General features: G+C 41.7%; 1 protein-coding gene and 1 long non-coding RNA gene across 10 annotated transcripts in view; one reads left to right on the forward strand and one right to left on the reverse strand.

Moving 5' to 3' along the window:
* The first annotated feature begins 338 nt into the window (after positions 1-338).
* setd5 (SET domain containing 5) overlaps positions 339-18,609 on the forward strand; it is a 180,809-nt gene continuing 162,538 nt past the window's right edge. For 5 of the 9 annotated variants that reach the window (XM_068051990.1, XM_068051989.1, XM_068051997.1 and 2 more), the window contains exon 1: positions 339-815. The gene's annotated coding sequence lies outside the window, so the exon portion shown is untranslated. Of the gene's footprint in view, positions 816-2,258; positions 2,333-2,412; positions 2,524-3,027; positions 3,050-18,609 lie in introns of those variants that run through there. The other 4 variants (XM_068051992.1, XM_068051991.1, XM_068051994.1 and 1 more) reach the window with 3 other exon arrangements.
* Positions 5,975-7,725, reverse strand: LOC137380408 (uncharacterized). The gene is made up of 2 exons (XR_010977016.1): positions 7,555-7,725; positions 5,975-6,617 (listed from the first exon to the last, which is right to left on the reverse strand). It is a non-coding gene; the product is annotated as an uncharacterized lncRNA (long non-coding RNA).

The following is an 18,609-nucleotide window of genomic DNA, read 5'->3' on the forward strand; positions in this document are numbered from 1 at the left end:
GACCAAACAACCACGCCCCCACCCTGATAGAAAAGAAAGGCATGACCTTATTGACAGGCATCTCAAACGACCAATTATAATCGCGCTGTCCCGGCTACGTCAGTCAGGTGTAATTTCAAACTATCCAATAGCGGGGGAGAAGGGTGGGGCCCGTGAAGAGCTAGAGCTCCGCCCCCTGCAGGGGGAGGCGGAAGGAGGAGATGATGGACGGGAATGCAGACCCCGCCTACCGTGGCGGGCCCCTGCTGCCGCCATGGTGGACCCCGTGTCTTTTGTCAGGGCGGCCCGCCATTTCCCAGCGAATGGGGAGGGGGAGGGGCTGTGAGAGCAGCAAGCGGAGGCGCTCAGACTGGGGCCAGTGCTGGTGAGCAGGAGTCGGCCCAGCTGCAAACAGAGTCAGTTGTTACCGTTATAACGAATGTTTACCTGAGGGGAAAAGTCCCAAAATAACAACAAACCTTATCCTGCCCGTCTTCCCATCGGACCAAGTTTTTTTTTCTTGCTTAAAAAAACCCTCCTTGATAAATCGTGAGCGTTATCAACAATCTTCAAACTTCCCCCCCTTCCCTCTTTTCCCCAGCACCCCCTTCTTTTCCCCACCCCCTGAAACGTCAGTCTGAAAGACTCGGCCGGTGTGCTCAGGAAAGTGCGAGGCTCTGTTTTAGGCCTGGTTTGATGAATCTTAAGTTTTTTAAAAAAAAAATCAACCCAAAATATAATAAACACACAAGGAAAGAGAGAGAGAGAGAAAAAAGGATCACTAGAAGAGGGGAGAAGGCAGCCCTATTCAGAAACGATTATTGAGAGAAAAACCGGTGAGTTTTCCTGTTTATAATCGGGTTGCCAAGGAGTTTTGATGGTTTTATTGGTGTTGGTGATGATGGTGTTTACATGATGAACACTGCGCACTTTAAAAACCTGAGATCATTATGAACCGATTTTCAAACATCCTTTTCCATTCGGATAATTGCATTTAAGAGATAAATAAGTAAGCAAATATCTGAGATTTCTGTACATTTGTTCCACTTCATGTAACTTATTCATCTGTGGCATTTTCTTCATTAGAATAACATAACAAGGAAAGGTTGGGCCCCATGGTAGCACTGCAGCTGGGAGGCATTATCCAATCCTGGGGTCTGTGCTCTGCTATTTCACTCTCCCTCTCAAAAAAAAAATCATCTGCATTCAACCTACTTAATTACCATGATACTAAAAAGCTTAAATACTATTATGTATTATGATGCAAATATATATACGGAATTAACTAAACATTTTCCAACATATTGGAACATGAAAAGTTATGTTGTGTCACAGCAATTGGAAAATAAGATGGAATGTTTTGGACGTTGGTATTCTATACTGCCCAAATTAGATTATTCCATACAGTTTTGCAAAAATCAATGATGCCCGGCAAGAAAGTGACAATTATAAGAATTTCCAATCCTAGATTTCCTTGTGCTTGGACAATTATACGAATATTATTCGATGATTATTGTTTGCCATGAAGGAATCTAAGCAAAACCGAATTTCTGTCATTTTATGAGAAAACGTAGCACAAGAGGACATGGCCTCTTTGAACCACATGGTCCAGAGACAAATCGTTTTGTAGATGATGTTGTTTGCTTTAGTTAACCTGCCTCAGTTGCATGTATTGCAGAGTTTCTCGATAAATTCAAAGTTAGTTTTCGCCAGGAGTCAGCATAGAATATACTTAGTCATATGGGAATGATGAGATGGAGGCTTGAAAATGTCTTTGGTTGTGTAGAAAATCTAGATGCTTTTGCTTTCAAAGTGGGCAGATGAGATCTCGGTCATAAATCCATAGACTGAGTTATAATGCGTTAATATTTCATACCAGAACATTTTAAATTTAGTTATCCAGTTTCTAAAACTTAAGACGTTAAATTCTTAGTTTAAAAGCCTTTCATTATCCACAAAAGGTTGAGAATAATTAACCCTTTAAAACTAAAAAAAACTTCAGTCGCAAGTCATAGTAACAAATTACACAGTTTGTCATAAGGTGTAATTTATGATGTGATGGTGGCCCTTTACCTTCCCTTATGTTTCTATGCGGCCTAACAATAAATTGCTGTAAATTCAACGCTCCACCGCGTCACCAGGAAGCCAAATCTTGTGTCTTAAAAAAACGATCTCCAGACCAAGAAGACTGATTGCTAGTACTAACTTTGTATCTAAAATATTGCTTTGAACGCAGGTCTCGTCTTAAGTAGTAAACTGCATAATAACTTAATTTTCTTGTCGTGTAAAATGATCCTGATAATCCACAACCCTAAACTCTGACCCAGTTATTTACCCTTAAATCTGCACAGAGGTAACTTGTGCTGTGGGTGTGTGTGTGAGCGAGAGAAGGGGGGGGGGGGGTGGGGGAAGGGTTGGTAGTCTGCTCTTACTGTGTGTTGGTTTTGTCTGAAGGTTTTTTAAGGTTTGTCTTCGAATGGTTATTTGAAAGTTATTTGGTTTTAATATCGAATTTCTTGGAAACTGTTTCAGTGATAATCGAAGGTAAGAATGTACATTAACTCAAGAGGTTTAACGTGGACCCGTGCTTATTTTTTAGAGCAAATAATAAGATCTACGAAAGATTTCGATTAATTGTATATATGATTTTTTTCCTTGTAATAACTTCCAAAGCAATATCTGATTTACTGTTGCATTTAAAGTAATTTAATCCATATTAGCGGTCGAAAAAGCATATAATCGATTATCAGGACTCTGCGCTGTAATCATAGAATTCAAAAAGAGGGAAAACAGTATAGTGTTATGATCTTTTAGTAAAACTAGTTATTGGCTCGGGAGAATCCTGCTCTGTACTGGAACAAGCTTACTAAATTCGGCGATAGCGGAAATTGAGTCTGAGGCTTTGAAGTTAGGGCAAGGCCCGGTATGTCTGGTAAGCTAGGATTGCACTTCAGGGGCCTCAGTCAAATATTTGGAGCGGAACAGTCGATGCAGCACTTGCACTGTTCTTCTGTTTCCTTGGATAAGGGTGGCAAAAGTGGTTTTGTTACGTTTATTTTGCTATTTAGAGGTCAGTGGTGAATTCTCCCATATTGTATTTTTAATGAAAAGGGGGAGGGGTAGAGCAACCACGTACTGCATACTGAAATAGAAATGCTCCGTATATTTAATAAAATTATATGTTGTCTGCTTCTGGTGTATTTTGACTATCGTACAGTTATATTGCGAAGTTTTAAGATTACTATTCTAAAACTAGTGATTAATTTTCATAAGGACGAGTCCGAGAATTCCTGTACAAGAGCCAGGGGTGGGGGAGGGGACTGGTTTTAAATCCAGCTTCATCAGTCCCACTACTTCGATAGATCCACGGTCCAAATATTGGCGTTATCATAAATGTTTTTATTTGCTGATTGGAGAGTTTGAGTAAAGGAAAAATTGAGAGACATAAACGATTCATACTTTGGGAGTTAAATGATCTTTTTAAATAGCAGTTCTGTGGGTTGCACTCTTGCAGCTTTTCAAACCTGGGGTTTTAAGCAGAAGCTTTCAATCCGAGCAAGAATATACGATTTAGCAAGAAGTTTCGTTTTTGATACTAGCAAAAGTACAGTTTGTTCAGGAGCCCATATTGGATAATATGCGAAAGATTTGTCAATTTTTGCTCAACATCAATGATTTGGACGAATGTTTTGCGTTTTGTTTAAAATTATTACACACCCTGCTGTTTCATTCACTTCTTGATGTATTGCTCGAAAGTGTTGTGTAATTAGATGATTTTGGGCCGTTTTGACCCTGCCCCAAGTAAAAAAAAATTGAAAAGTAGATCGGGTCTGATATGACTCATACATAACCCGTACGTTCTGTAAAACTATAGATTATAAATGTTAATATTTTGCAAAGTAGCGATTCTCCATTTATTAATAATTTAGTGCATTTATGGGTGACGAAAAAGTGCAAAAGGGACCAAAGTGAATGGCTTTGTGGCTATGGGACAATCCCTGTAGTTACTTCGATTGTGTTGCAGTTCAGGATGTGGGGGAGGGGCAGCAGCGCCTGTGTAGAATGCCATTTCATTGATGTACTGTAGTGAACGTTGCGATGCATTTCTTCCAGTCACGGGTTGAATTTGCTCCCGGGACTAAAATATTTTGGCAGATTTGCGTAGTTTAGGCAATGTTTTATGGTGTTAGGAAATCGATTTGAATGTGTCATTAATCAGTATCGTTGAAATGTTTTTGAATATGTTTCTGTTCACGTTCCTTTTGTGGGTTGTTAACGCTTAGTGAACGTGTTGACGTGTCTGTATATACATACGAAATAACATTTAATATATTTTAATAAAGTTCTACAAGTAAATAGCTGTGTGCAGGAAGCTGGCTTAATGCCTTCAGTGAAATTTGATCTTGCATGAAGTTCCCAAGAATATTAATGAATAGGCAGATGGTCGAGCTGTGTTCGTCTGAGTGAAGACTTTGTTTAAATTTTGGGCACGCTAATAAAAAAAATGGTGCATCTCTCGAACATTAAACCTCAAAGATAATTACATTCTACAAGTTTATGCGCTATCGCCGTTTCAATGTAGAACAATACGTAAAATTATATAATGCAGATTAAACGTTACAATTGTTTGAACTTTAGTGAGCAGACTCGCATTGATGTTTCGGAAAGAGCTTCATGCATTCGGGAGGATGCGAATAGATTCGCAGATGGATAAAAGGCAAATTGCATAGTAGATGCTGTAGTCTGAACAAACACATTTTATTTGTATGCAAATAAAGGAAGAATGGGTCATCGTTTTAAAATGATAGGCTACCACATATGTATGCTTTTGTAGGGAATGATTCCTGATTGGTAACGGCCCACATCAAGCCTGGGGCTGGAGTGCTTCATTGCCCAGCTTGGGTTATGCGGATCTTGGCTGACGAAGCTTATACAATTCGCGCTAATATTTCCATTAAAAGTTAAATTTTGCCGTTTAAAAAAAAATCAGTACTATGTGAGATGATTATAGTATAGGATCTCGTCTTTTAAAGTATGATTGAGAAGTTCTATTAAAGTTTCATCAGAGGCTAAATATTTAAGAGTGAGAGCTGGATATTACACATCATTGTACTGTAATAAGCCCACGAGTAGGCCTTTTGTGAAAATGGCTGCTGTTGGCTGTGATCTGGCTGCATGGGTAGTTTCTCTGTCCTGTAGCTGGCCTCTATTAAGTAAACGCTGCGAAGAACCTTTTGTGTAGCTTTCTGCAATGTCTACCTAATTAACATGGTATTGGCACATTTTTAAAACAGTAGATTTACGAGGAAAAGGCTCCTGATTGTAGAACTAGTTTTGTATTAAATTAGTATTTGTCGAAAAGCTCAATATTAACGTCGAGCCTCGTTAATTGTATTTTATTGAAATGTAATGGAAGTTGAGAAATTACGTGTTGCAGATGCTAAATCTTTTATTCTCCTAAATGCGAATATTATGTTCAAATCCGAACAGTAGTTGCTTTGAGCTTTATTCCCAAATTGTGAAGCCTTTTGTCCGCATAGCTTTTACGCAAGACACAGGATTTGGTAAAGGAGGAAGTGGGGAGGGAGTAAAAATGGAAATGGAATTTTCTGAAATCATACTGCAGTGATGTCCTCCACAGCTGGCTCTTAATTGCTTTTGCATGTTATTATAACTGGAGTTGCAGCAAAAGGATAATTACTATTGTGGATTGTTTTTCCTTGTGCGTGGAGCATTTCCGATTGACTGTTAATTTAATGGCTAAAGTCTGGAACTAGAGACATGGGTGCAGTTTCAAAGACTATGGTAGTGTTTAAGAGGCAGGCAAGCACCTCCATTGCTAATATGTAACACAAGGCAGCCATTTTCCTAATTTTAAACCAGAAACCAGAGAACCTTTTTTTTGCAAATGTGAGGCAAGGCGTATAAAATCATACAAATGAAAATTATATGTAAGGTTTACCTTAAAAACAAAGACGAATAAACTAACTGAAGGTATTGCTAGTAAATGTATTTAATTATTGCTTTTACTACAGATGGTACGAATGGAAATGTTTCTGATGGGAAATAATCCGATTCTCTAGGCAGTACGTAGAGAAATTACTTTGTAATGGACTGGAAGACATTTCGTATGAGTTGAGTCTTTTGTATCATGGCGTGCTGACAAACCGCAGTTGTTGTAACGTTAAGTAATTGGTTCAAGTTGTATTTCCTTTATTCTCTTTAAGGATTTATGGCGAGATATGCAAACGAAGCTCTTGACCCCATTTTCTTCAGGGGTTGGAGTGATTCCAATAAGAATTTCCCCTCAATCAAGTGATTGACGGCTTCGTTTTTGATTGGCTGAATACATTTATGAAACGCATAGAAGAATTATAAAGAGAATTCAATCAATTTAAAATAAACCCCTTAAATAACACACGAGTTATTGTGATTAGGAGATTCTGGCAGATCATTTTCAATATAGTCTAGTTTAAACATGGGTTCGACTGATACTAAAACACCGGAAATCGTTGTTGAAATACTGGAAGAAATCTCCACGTATTCAAATAAGATCAGTAAACCTTTCCTTTTTTGGAGAATTTTTCACCCGAAGATCTATTAAGATGTTTGTCTCGATCTGACGCTTCGCGACCCATCTGTTGCAAAGTGTAAAACAAAAGTATCTTTAAAATCGCAATCTTTATATAATAGTCGCTCTCTGGCCGCTCTGCTGCAGCTGGGAGTCATTTTAAAGTTTGTTGTTGCCAAAGGTGTGTGTTGCCTATGGCGAATTACCCGCCACCTCCCACAATTCGGGCTCGTCCAATATATTTGATACAAATACCTTACCAGAAGTACTGAAGTACTTTGAGAAACGAACATGACACGGGCAACGAGAAAAAAAAAACCTTCTGCCGTTTCCAAGGCCTACTAAATCAAATCGCGATATCACTGACTTCAAGTCCTGCTCTGTACTATATCTAATTAGCTAAAAGAGCATAGAGAAATTAAAAGGACAGAAGGGGAGCTCTAGGCAACCGTGAATTAGGGACGCCATTTTTGACAGGGATGTGTGCACGTACCCAGAAGTTAAAACATGCAAATCCAATCTGACAATATTGTTTTTATACACTTAACAGAAATAGAGGTGGGGGCTGGGGAGATGCGCTGCGCACGCTTTGGATTTGCCAGTACGATTGCGAGCCTGATGTGACATTGCAACCGAGGAAAGGAATGCAGGGCGTGCGATTGCTCCAACAGCCTGTGCCTGGAGGTGGATTAATGTACTCCAAGAGATTGCATCATCCCCGCTCCCACTGGGCCCCTCAAACCTTTTCCAGCTGTAAAGTAGCCAAAAATAAACCAATTATGAAACTGCACAAACATAGGTTGCTGATTCTTTTGTAAGCGTTCTTGCAGTAGGTAACAATGTATAAAGGAGCTGCAGTCAACAGTCCCCGTGCCCCCCGTCCCCCGTTTCAAACTCATCGCAGTTCACACATTGCTTTTTTTTCTGTTTTTAAAAACACCACTTTAATAATGGTCAGATTAGCTGCATATAAAATATTTGCTAGGAACTAATTAAAGATATACCATCCTATCACTTGCAATTCACCATGATGCAATTAGCCTGACGGCGCATTCACAGGCGATCCATCGAAGGAAATCGCTCCAGTTTGGAGGGACAAATCATACTTGAACTTCCCAAATACGAGCTTGGTCGAGAATCTTTACCACTGACAGCATGATGTTTGCGCGGTGACGTTCCGACACATGCGCACAAAACAGAAGTTCATTTTGTTACTATTAAAATTGTTGCTAAAATTTTTCCTGGGACGGAGTACCAATTGTGGGGGCCATTTTAGGCTTATTTTTCCTTAACATGCCTTGAACTGCATTTATACAGTAATGGTTTGGCATTTACATTTCCCGTCTGAAGCCAAGTTCCACAGTCGAATGTACAGATTTGTTGCTGTTGACCCTGTTTACTGAGCTTCTTTAGCATTGCTGGAAGTGAAAATCACTAAAGCATAGCGTGCGAGTGCGCCCTGAAAGAGTGCAGGAAATCCAGGCTATTGTTAAAGAAAATGAGTTCCCCCCAAAAAAATTTCCCTTCCACGTCTGCCATTGCACACCATTCCCAGTTCTAAAAGGAATGGCTGTTGAGGTAATCTCAGGCCTCTGTCACAGTTGCTGTGTAAATGATTACTGCGAGATATACAAGACTAGTCCAAGTTGAATCGCCCTGTGTTTAAAAATAAATTCTCCCCTCCCCCTAACTTTTTGATCTTGTTAATATTGAATCAATTTCATTCACAAAAGGTCACAGTTGTGTACACATAAGCAAAAGCAGCATAACTAGAAATTTTACCCATCATTATCCTGACTAGAATGTTTCAAACTTTGTGTTGGTGAAAGGTTTAGCATGGTTACTAATCCTGTCTTGTAACATTCAAATGAGTAAAGATCAAGGGTTCTTTCTATTGGCACTGGGTCGGTAAACTGCCCAGCTTATTTGAGTTTCAGATGAACAGTAAGTGTGCAAGTACGTTTGACCATCTTAATGTAGTGTTAAATAAAATAATTGGAAACAAATCAGTATAATCATGGATGACTTATTTTCCCTTTTCCCCCGATTAATATATTACAGGGTACATATTAGGAAGAATTTAGGGAAATGTCTGGTGATGCTATCAGTCTTTTCAGTGTTTTACATGCAAGATAATTTGCAAATTGGAGGCCCATCCCAATGGCATGTTCTCCCTTGTAAGGAGTATGTGAGCATTTACCAGGAACACTTATCTGAATTTCACCGGGATTTACTTTGCCAAACTGTCATTAGACCAGCTGCTGAATTGCTGCAGCAATCATCATTTCTAAAAATAGGATCATATACATGAGAGAGGATGCTTTGGGTTTCATTTTATTTTGCTAGTAAATGGAAACATTTCTTTGGGAACTTTAGTTCCTTCTACAATGTAAAATGTGGTCAGATTGTGTACTATATATTGTTCAGCAGTAGTCTTAATAATTCCAACTTTGTTTAGATATTGAAATCAATTACTTTGTTTTAAAGTCTGCTGGGGCATCAATTTTTGTAAAGCTAGAAAATGCTGCGAGGGTCATGGCCCCAAATGCTCTTCCAAGTGTAAATTGTGAGAACTTCAGGGGAATATTGCAACTTCTTTTCCTTCTTACCCTTTGCAGTCCTCAGTACTTTTTTCTTGCATGTGTTCTTTCCCTGAACCAATTCTCTCTGCAGTTATGGGGTTGGGGCCAGGAGGTGTGTGACAACAGCATGGTGAGTACATTCTTTGATTCTTACTTTTCCATCTTTGACTTTGCACCCCTAGCCCCCTTTACAGGAACACTGTCGGTGAAATTATAAGTAGTGTCAGGTTGCAAACTCAAGGACACTGGTTTGGAGCCACCATTTTTATGCTTTAAATGATGATGAAATATATGGTGCCACTACACTAAAGTACAAATGTCTGTGTACTTTAATTGGTTCCAAGATATTTTGATGGGATTCAATGCATTTTTTTATGTCTAGAATGTCAGTTCAGTATTAATTTTTTTACAAATTTTAGTTATGATTTCCCATTTGCCCTTTAAAATATATTACCCTCTCCACATCACCATCAATACAATCAGGCGTGTAGCAAATAAAATAGAGTGTAAAATCTTTTGTGTCTAGAGAGTTGCTTTCAGTTATCTGCGAGGAAATATATAAGAGTGGGAGGTTTTTTGGTGTCTCGTGGGGAATAGGTGTAGCGCTGGCCTGGCATTTTGCTTTGTGGAATGCTGCTTAGCATCAGGTTAATGCTTTGATCAAATACATCTAACAAAAAAAAGCATTAATTTTAAGTGCATAATATTGCTTTGACTATGGAACACAAAGTGATGTCCAGCTAGCTGTGCCATGACTGGTATCTATTAATATGAATGACCATCTTAACTATGAATTAAGTTCATTGTGAGCAGGTGGGTCACACACATTCAATGCAAATTTTGAGTTTTTCAGTAAAATAGTAGCGTGCATCAGTTGTGCTTTTACTCTTGCCCTAAATGTAAACACTTTACAAACTATTGGCAATACAGTATTTTGTGAAACTGTCCCAGTTGGTCACTTGGTGAAACAACTACTTGTTGACAATTTTTTTCTCAAGGGTTATGACTTGTTAGTTTTCCATTTCAGTCAAATACCCATACAACAGAATTGACCAACTTCAGATGTAGTCTATTGCATTGGTACACACACACTGCAACGCTAGAGAATTTTCTAATTGCTTTGAGAAATTGATTTTTTATTCATTCATGGGATGTGGGCATCGCTTGCTAGGCCAGCATTTATTGCCCATTCCTAATTGCCCTTGAGAAGGTGGTGGTGAGCTGCCTTCTTGAACTGCTGCCTTGGGGTGTAGGTACACCAACAGTGCTGTTAGAAAGGGAATTCCAGGATTTTGACCCAGCGACAGTTAAAGAACGACGGTTATAGTTCCAAGTCAGGATGGTGTGTGGCTTGGAGGGAAATTTGCAGATGGTGATCTTCCCATGCATTTGCTGCCCTGTCCTTCTAGGTGGTAGTGGTCATGGGAGGATATTGAGAGGGGTAGAAGAAGTGAGAGACCTTGGAGTGCGTGTCCACAGGTCCCTGAAGGTGGCAGGACAGGTAGATAGAGTGGTGAAGAAGGCATATGGAATGCTTTCCTTTATTGGCTGAGGTATAGAATACAAAAGAAGGAATGTAATGTTGGAACTGTATAAAACACTGGTTAGGCCACAGCTGGAGTATTGCAGACAGTTTTGGTCACCACATTACAGGAAGGACATAATTGCTGTGGAGAGAGTACAGAGAAGATTTACAAGAATGTTGCCAGGGCTTGAAAATTGCAGCTATGAGGAAAGATTGGATAGGCTAGGGTTGTTTTCCTTAGAACAGAGGAGGCTGAGGGGTGACTTAATTGAGGTGTACAAAATTATGAGGGGCCTAGATGGAGCACACAGGAAGGACCTGTTCCCTATTACTGGGTAATATTTCTTCTTCTTCTTTTGGGCCTCCTTATCTCGAGAGACAATGGATACGCGCCTGGAGGTGGTCAGTGGTTTGTGAAGCAGCGCCTGGAGTGGCTATAAAGGCCAATTCTGGAGTAACAGGCTCTTCCACAGGTGCTGCAGAGAAATTTGTTTGTTGGGGCTGTTGCACAGTTGGCTCTCCCCTTGCGCCTCTGTCTTTTTTCCTGCCAACTACTAAGTCTCTTCGACTCGCCACAATTTAGCCCTGTCTTTATGGCTGCCCGCCAGCTCTGGCGAATGCTGGCAACTGACTCCCACGACTTGTGATCAATGTCACACGATTTCATGTCGCGTTTGCAGACGTCTTTATAACGGAGACATGGACGGCCGGTGGGTCTGATACCAGTGGCGAGCTCGCTGTACAATGTGTCTTTGGGGATCCTGCCATCTTCCATGCGGCTCACATGGCCAAGCCATCTCAAGCGCCGCTGACTCAGTAGTGTGTATAAGCTGGGGATGTTGGCCGCTTCAAGGACTTCTGTGTTGGAGATATAGTCCTGCCACCTGATGCCAAGTATTCTCCGAAGGCAGCGAAGATGGAATGAATTGAGACGTCGCTCTTGGCTGGCATACGTTGTCCGGGCCTCGCTGCCGTAGAGCAAGGTACTGAGGACACAGGCCTGATACACTCGGACTTTTGTGTTCCGTGGGTAATATTAATAGGTAATATTACCTATGACCTGTCAATTACCGGGGGCACAGATTTAGGGTGATTGGTAGAAGGATTAGAGGGGACATGAGCTAAAGCTTTTTCATCCAGGTGGTGGTGCGTGCCTGGAATTCACTGCCAGGAACTGTGGTGGAGGCAGCAACCCTCAACTCATTTAAAAGGTACCTGGGCATGCACCTTTATTACCATAACCTGCAAGGCTACGGACCAGGTGCTGGAAAGTGGGATTAGTTTGGGCGGCTAGTTTTTTCGGTCAGCGCAGACACGATGGGCTGAATGTCCTCCTCCTTTGTTGTAATTTTCCTATGGTTGTATGGTTTGGAAGGTGCTGTCGAAGGACTGCTGGAGATGAGTAGAATATTCAATAAAAATAGAGTTTAAAGTAACAAGCTTAGAGTAGCAAAAGTAAGCCTGTTACTTATAAAAGCAAGACCTTTGTTCTAGTTCTAGTAGGTCACTTTCAGGTGCTTCCATTTACAAAACATCAGCAGTGGTGCCATTTCATATTAAGCTTAAAATAATGAATAAGGTGTGTGCATGGATGTCTTTGAAGGTAGAAGAGTTGAGCAGCTCATTATTTTCGATGGAGATGTAGCTAATAATAAAAAACAAATTGGTTTCGATCACATACATATGGTACACATCAGCTAATTTGTTCTATTCTTGGGGTGAGATGGGGCAGATAGAAGAATAGATATGTTATTGTATACTGAGTTTGGCTCTCATACCGAGGAACTTCTGGTTAGTTGTACAGACAAAGAAAGAACAAAGAAAATTACAGCACAGGAACAGGCCCTTCGGCCCTCCAAGCCTACGCCGATCCAAACCCTCTGTCTAAACCTGTCGCCTATTTTCTAAGGGTCTGTACCTCTTTACTTCCTGCCCATTCATGTATCTGTCTAGATACATCTTAAAAGATGCTATCGTGCCTGCGTCTACCACCTCCGCTGGCAATGCGTTCCAGGCACCCACCACCCTCTGCGTAAAGAACTTTCCACGCATATCCCCCCTAAACTTTTCCCTTTTCACTTTGAACTCGTGTCCCCTTGTAATTGAATCCCCCACTCTGGGGAAAAAAGCTTCTTGCTATCCACCCTGTCTATACCTCTCATGATTTTGTACACCTCTATCAGGTCCCCCCTCAACTTCCGTCTTTCTAATGAAAATAATCCTAATCTACTCAACCTCTCTTCATAGCTAACGCCCTCCATACCAGGCAACATCCTGGTGAACCTCCTCTGCACCCTCTCCAAAGCATCCACATCCTTTTGGTAATGTGGCGACCAGAACTGCACGCAGTATTCCAAATGTGGCCGAACCAAAGTCCTGTACAACTGTAACATGACCTGCCAACTCTTGTACTCAATACCCCGTCCGATGAAGGAAAGCATGCCATATGCCTTCTTGACCACTCTATTGACCTGCGTTGCCACCTTCAGGGAACAATGGACCTGAACACCCAAATCTCTCTGTACATCAATTTTCCCCAGGACTTTTCCATTTACTGTATAGTTCACTCTTGAATTGGATCTTCCAAAATGCATCACCTCGCATTTGCCCTGATTGAACTCCATCTGCCATTTCTCTGCCCAACTCTCCAGTCTATCTATATTCTGCTGTATTCTCTGACAGTCCCCTTCAGTATCTGCTACTCCACCAATCTTAGTGTCGTCTGCAAACTTGCTAATCAGACCACCTATACTTTCCTCCAAATCATTTATGTATATCACAAACAACAGTGGTCCCAGCACGGATCCCTGTGGAACACCACTGGTCACATGTCTCCATTTTGAGAAACTCCCTTCCACTGCTACTCTCTGTCTCCTGTTGCCCAGCCAGTTCTTTATCCATCTAGCTAGTACACCTTGGACCCCATGCGCCTTCACTTTCTCCATCAACCTTATCAAACGCCTTACTGAAGTCCATGTATACAACATCTACAGCCCTTCCCTCATCAATCAACTTTGTCACTTCCTCAAAGAATTCTATTAAGTTGGTAAGACATGACCTTCCCTGCACAAAACCATGTTGCCTATCACTGATAAGCCCATTTTCTTCCAAATGGGAATAGATCCTATCCCTCAGTATCTTCTCCAGCAGCTTCCCTACCACTGACGTCAGGCTCACTGGTCTATAATTACCTGGATTGTCCCTGCTACCCTTCTTAAACAAAGGGACAACATTAGCAATTCTCCAGTCCTCCGGGACCTCACCCGTGTTTAAGGATGTTGCAAAGATATCTGTTAAGGCCCCAGCTATTTCCTTTCTCGCTTCCCTCAGTAACCTGGGATAGATTCCATCCGGACCTGGGGACTTGTCCGCCTTAATGCCTTTTAGAATACCCAACACTTCCTCCCTCCTTATGCCGACTTGACCTAGAGTAATCAAACATCTGTCCCTAACCTCAACATCCGTCATGTCCCTCTCCTCGGTGAATACCGATGCAAAGTACTCGTTTAGAATCTCACCCATTTTCTCTGACTCCACGCATAACTTTCCTCCTTTGTCCTTGAGTGGGCCAATCCTTTCTCTAGTTACCCTCTTGCTCCTTATATATGAATAAAAGGCTTTGGGATTTTCCTTAACCCTGTTTGCTAAAGATATTTCATGACCCCTTTTAGCCCTCTTAATTCCTCGTTTCAGATTGCGCCTACAATCCCGATATTCTTTCAAAGCTTCGTCTTTCTTCAGCCGCCTAGACCTTATGTATGCTTCCTTTTTCCTCTTAGCTAGTCTCACAATTTCACCTGTCATCCATGGTTCCCTAATCTTGCCATTTCTACCCCTCATTTTCACAGGAACATGTCTCTCCTGCACGCTATTCAACCTCTCTTTAAAAGCCTCCCACATATCAAATGTGGATTTACCTTCAAACAGCTGCTCCCAATCTACATTCCCCAGCTCCTGCCGAATTTTGGTATAGTTGGCCTTCCCCCAATTTAGCACTCTTCCTTTAGGACCACTCTCGTCTTTGTCCATGAGTATTCTAAAACTTAGGGAATTGTGATCACTATTCCCAAAGTAGTCCCCTACTGAAACGTCAACCACCTGGCCCGGCTCATTCCCCAACACCAGGTCCAGTATGGCCCCTTCCCGAGTTGGACTATTTACATAGTGCTCGAGAAAACCCTCCTGGATGCTCCTTACAAATTCTGCTCCATCTGGACCTCTAACACTAAGTGAATCCCAGTCAATGTTGGGAAAATTAAAATCTCCTATCACCACCACCCTGTTGCTGCTACATCTTTCCATAATCTGTTTACATATTTGTACCTCTATCTCACGCTCGCTGTTGGGAGGCCTGTAGTACAGCCCCAACATTGTTACCGCACCCTTCCTATTTCTGAGTTCTGCCCATATTGCCTCACAGCTCGAGTCCTCCATAGTGCCTTCCTTCAGCACAGCTGTGATATCCTCTTTGACCAGTAATGCAACTCCTCCACCCCTTTTACCTCCCTCTCTATCCCGCCTGAAGCATTGGTATCCTGGGATATTTAGTTGCCAATCATGCCCTTCCCTTAACCAAGTCTCAGTAATAGCAATAACATCATACTCCCAGGTACTAATCCAAGCCCTAAGTTCATCTGCCTTACCTACTACACTTCTTGCAATAAAACAAATACACCTCAGACCACCAGTCCCTTTGCTTTCATCATCTGCTCCCTGCCTACTCTTTCCCTTAGTCACGCTGACTTCATTATCTAGTTCCTTACAGGCTTTAGTTACTACCTCCTTACTCTCCACTGACCTCATTTGATTCCCATCCCCCTGCCACATTAGTTTAAACCCTCCCCAACAGCGTTAGCAAAAGCACCCCCAAGGACATTGGTTCCAGTCCGGCCCAGGTGTAGACTGTCCAATTTGTAATAGTCCCACCTCCCCAGAACCGGTCCCAATGTCCCAAAAATCTGAACCCCTCCCTCCTGCACCATCTCTCAAGCCACGCATTCATCCTGACTATTCTTTCATTTCTACTCTGACTATCACGTGGCACTGGTAGCAATCCTGAGATTACTACCTCTGAGGTCCTACTTTTTAACTTGGCCCCAATTCCCTAAATTCTGCTTGTAGGACCTCATCCCGTTTTTTACCTATATCATTGGTGCCTATGTGCACAACGACAACTGGCTGTTCACCCTCCCCCTTCAGAATGTTCTGCAGCCGTTCTGAGACATCCCTGACCCGTGCACCTGGGAGGCAACATACCATTCGGGAGTCTCTATTTCGACCACAGAACCGCCTATCTACTCCCCTTATAATCGAATCCTCTATGACTATAGCCCTTCCACTCTTTTTACCGCCCTTCTGAACAGCAGAGCCAGCCATGGTGCCATGAACCTGGCTACTGCTGCCTTCCCCTGGTGAGCCATCTCCCTCAACAGTATCCAAAACAGTATACCTGTTGTGGAGGGAGATGACCGCAGGGGACACCTGCGCTGCCTTCCTGCTCTTTCTCTGCCTTTTGGTCACCCATTCCCTTTCTCCCTCAGCAATCCTAATCTGCGGTGTGACCAATTCGCTAAACGTGCTATCCACTACCTCCTCAGCATCACGGATGCTCCAAAGTGAGTCCATCCGCAGCTCCAGAGCCGTCATGCGGTCTAACAAGAGCTGCAGCTGGACACACTTCCTGCACGTGAAGGAGTCAGGGACATCAGCCATGTCCCTGAGCTCCCAAATTGAGCAAGAGGAGCATGTCACGGGTCTGAGATCTCCTGCCATTTTTAATCTTAAGCTTAAACTTAGTTAAATGAAAAAGGAACGAAAAGTTTTTAACCAATCACACGATAAAAAAAAAAGAGAAATAGAAAAAGCCTTACCTTACCTATACACCACCGAGTCCTTTTTTTTGGTTAGAGGAGGAGGGCGGATGGCAGACACTACAGGTGTAGTGTCTCGGGTTCAGAAACGGCCCAAGTATATAGGGTTTTACTTACCCAGCAGCCCCCTGGTCTCCGCCGAAAACAAAAAGAAATTAAGTTTACTTTAAACTGACCATCCCAGCTGCTCACTCGCTCGCAGTCTCCAATGATGCAACTTCATGCAAGTCAAGATGTGTGCCAATATTATCCACTTGGTTGCAATTATTATTTAGCATGTATGCACACTCATCATATAATTCCAGTCATCTTAGAGAATAGTTATCAGCAGCATGCAAAGTACAAAGGCTACCAGATTGTTTAGTTAGTGGGCATGATTCAGTGATGCAGGACGTGGTTTACTTTTATCCTGAAGGACATTTGCTGTCATCACAAAGGCCCCATAGGTGAGGATTTCAGATGGATTGTCACTGTCCAGTTCAGAAGTATTTTTTGGTGAGTTGATGGTCAGTAGAGTTTGAGAAGATGGGTTGACTTGTGAGTATTTCATGTCCCTTCTTCACAGCAGTGAGTTGGTAAAGAAAAGTCAAAAGAATCAGGAAATGTTGACCATAAAGGGTGTCTCGAAGATATGTGCTGTTGGTAAATAGAACAAATCAAAGTGAAATGGCAACATGATTTCATCACTAAGTGTATTGACCAATTTTGCCGCTGCATCTGAACTCCAAAAATATGGAGGTGTCATGTTGCAGAGGGGTGTTAACCATGGGAGGGGAGAAGAATGCAATACACCTGACACAAGATGCATAGCAGCATGCAGCTGAGTATCCATCAGTTTCGTGTGTGGTGAGCAAGTCCAAAACGAGTGTGCAATACTCAACAATTGGGTGTCATGAGTGACCCTAAATAATACAAATTATGAAGTTGTAGCACATAATGTCTGCTCCACAAGTTATGTATTCATTGGTCCATGGACATCATTGGACAGATTCCAGGACATATAAAAAATTATGAAAATTTGACCAAAATCATCAGTACATGTTCAGGGATTTGGTGGAAATTTAGGAATTTTGTGTATGTGTCATTGAAGTTTTATGGAGTATTAAGTTCCTGGAGGCTCTTTTAGGTCTGGAAGATAAACCAAACAGTAAGTTGGTACTGGCTGCAGAAGCCTTTTGAGATGGGATGGAAAAGACAGGAATTAAAGTTAAGATTCCATGGGGCTGAAGAAACTTTGTGAGGACATGCATTTTAATTCATTCCATTTTGTTGTTTCTGGATGTTAAATGTACTGTGTTGGATAAACTCTGGTTGAGCATAATTGGTTCTGTGTATGAGGTAAATCCTTCTCCCAGGGAAGCAATTTTGAGCCAGCCTTTTGCCTATAAATTCTGAGTTAGTTCAATGTGAGTATGCTGAGGCAATATGCAGTGACAGCCCTTAGTTTACTGTAGGTACATCTGTCAAACCTGATGGAGTATTTACAACAAAAACAAGAAATGCTGGATTCACTCAGCAGGTCTGGCAGCATCTGTAGAAAGAGAAGCAGAGTTAACGTTTCGGGTCAGTGACCCTTCTTCGGAACTGACAAATATTAGAAAAGTCACAGATTATAAACAAGTGAGGTGGGGGTTGGGCAAGAGATAACAAAGGAGAAGGTGCAGATTGGACCAGGCCACATAGCTGACCAAAAGGTCACAGAGCAAAGGCAAACAATATGTTAATGGTGTTTTGAAAGACAAAGCATTAGTACAGATTAGGTGTGAATATACTGAATATAGAACATCAGCAAGTGCAAACCTGAAGAAAAACAACCTGAAAAAAACAGTGGGTAAGCAAACTGAACAAACTAAGATGAAATGAAATAAATGCAAAAAATGTAAAAAGGAATGCAAAAAAAAAGGAAGAAAAAATAACTAAAAATGAAAGTAAAGTGGGGGGCTGTCATGCTCTGAAATTATTGAACTCAATGTTCAGTCCGGCAGGCTGTAGTGTGCCTAATCGGTAGATGAGATGCTGTTCCTCGAGCTTGCGTTGATGTTCACTGGAACACTGCAGCAATCCCAGGACAGAGATGTGAGC

The sequence above is a fragment of the Heterodontus francisci genome, chromosome 19, assembly GCF_036365525.1.
Source record: "Heterodontus francisci isolate sHetFra1 chromosome 19, sHetFra1.hap1, whole genome shotgun sequence".
NCBI classification, from domain to species: domain Eukaryota; kingdom Metazoa; phylum Chordata; class Chondrichthyes; order Heterodontiformes; family Heterodontidae; genus Heterodontus; species Heterodontus francisci.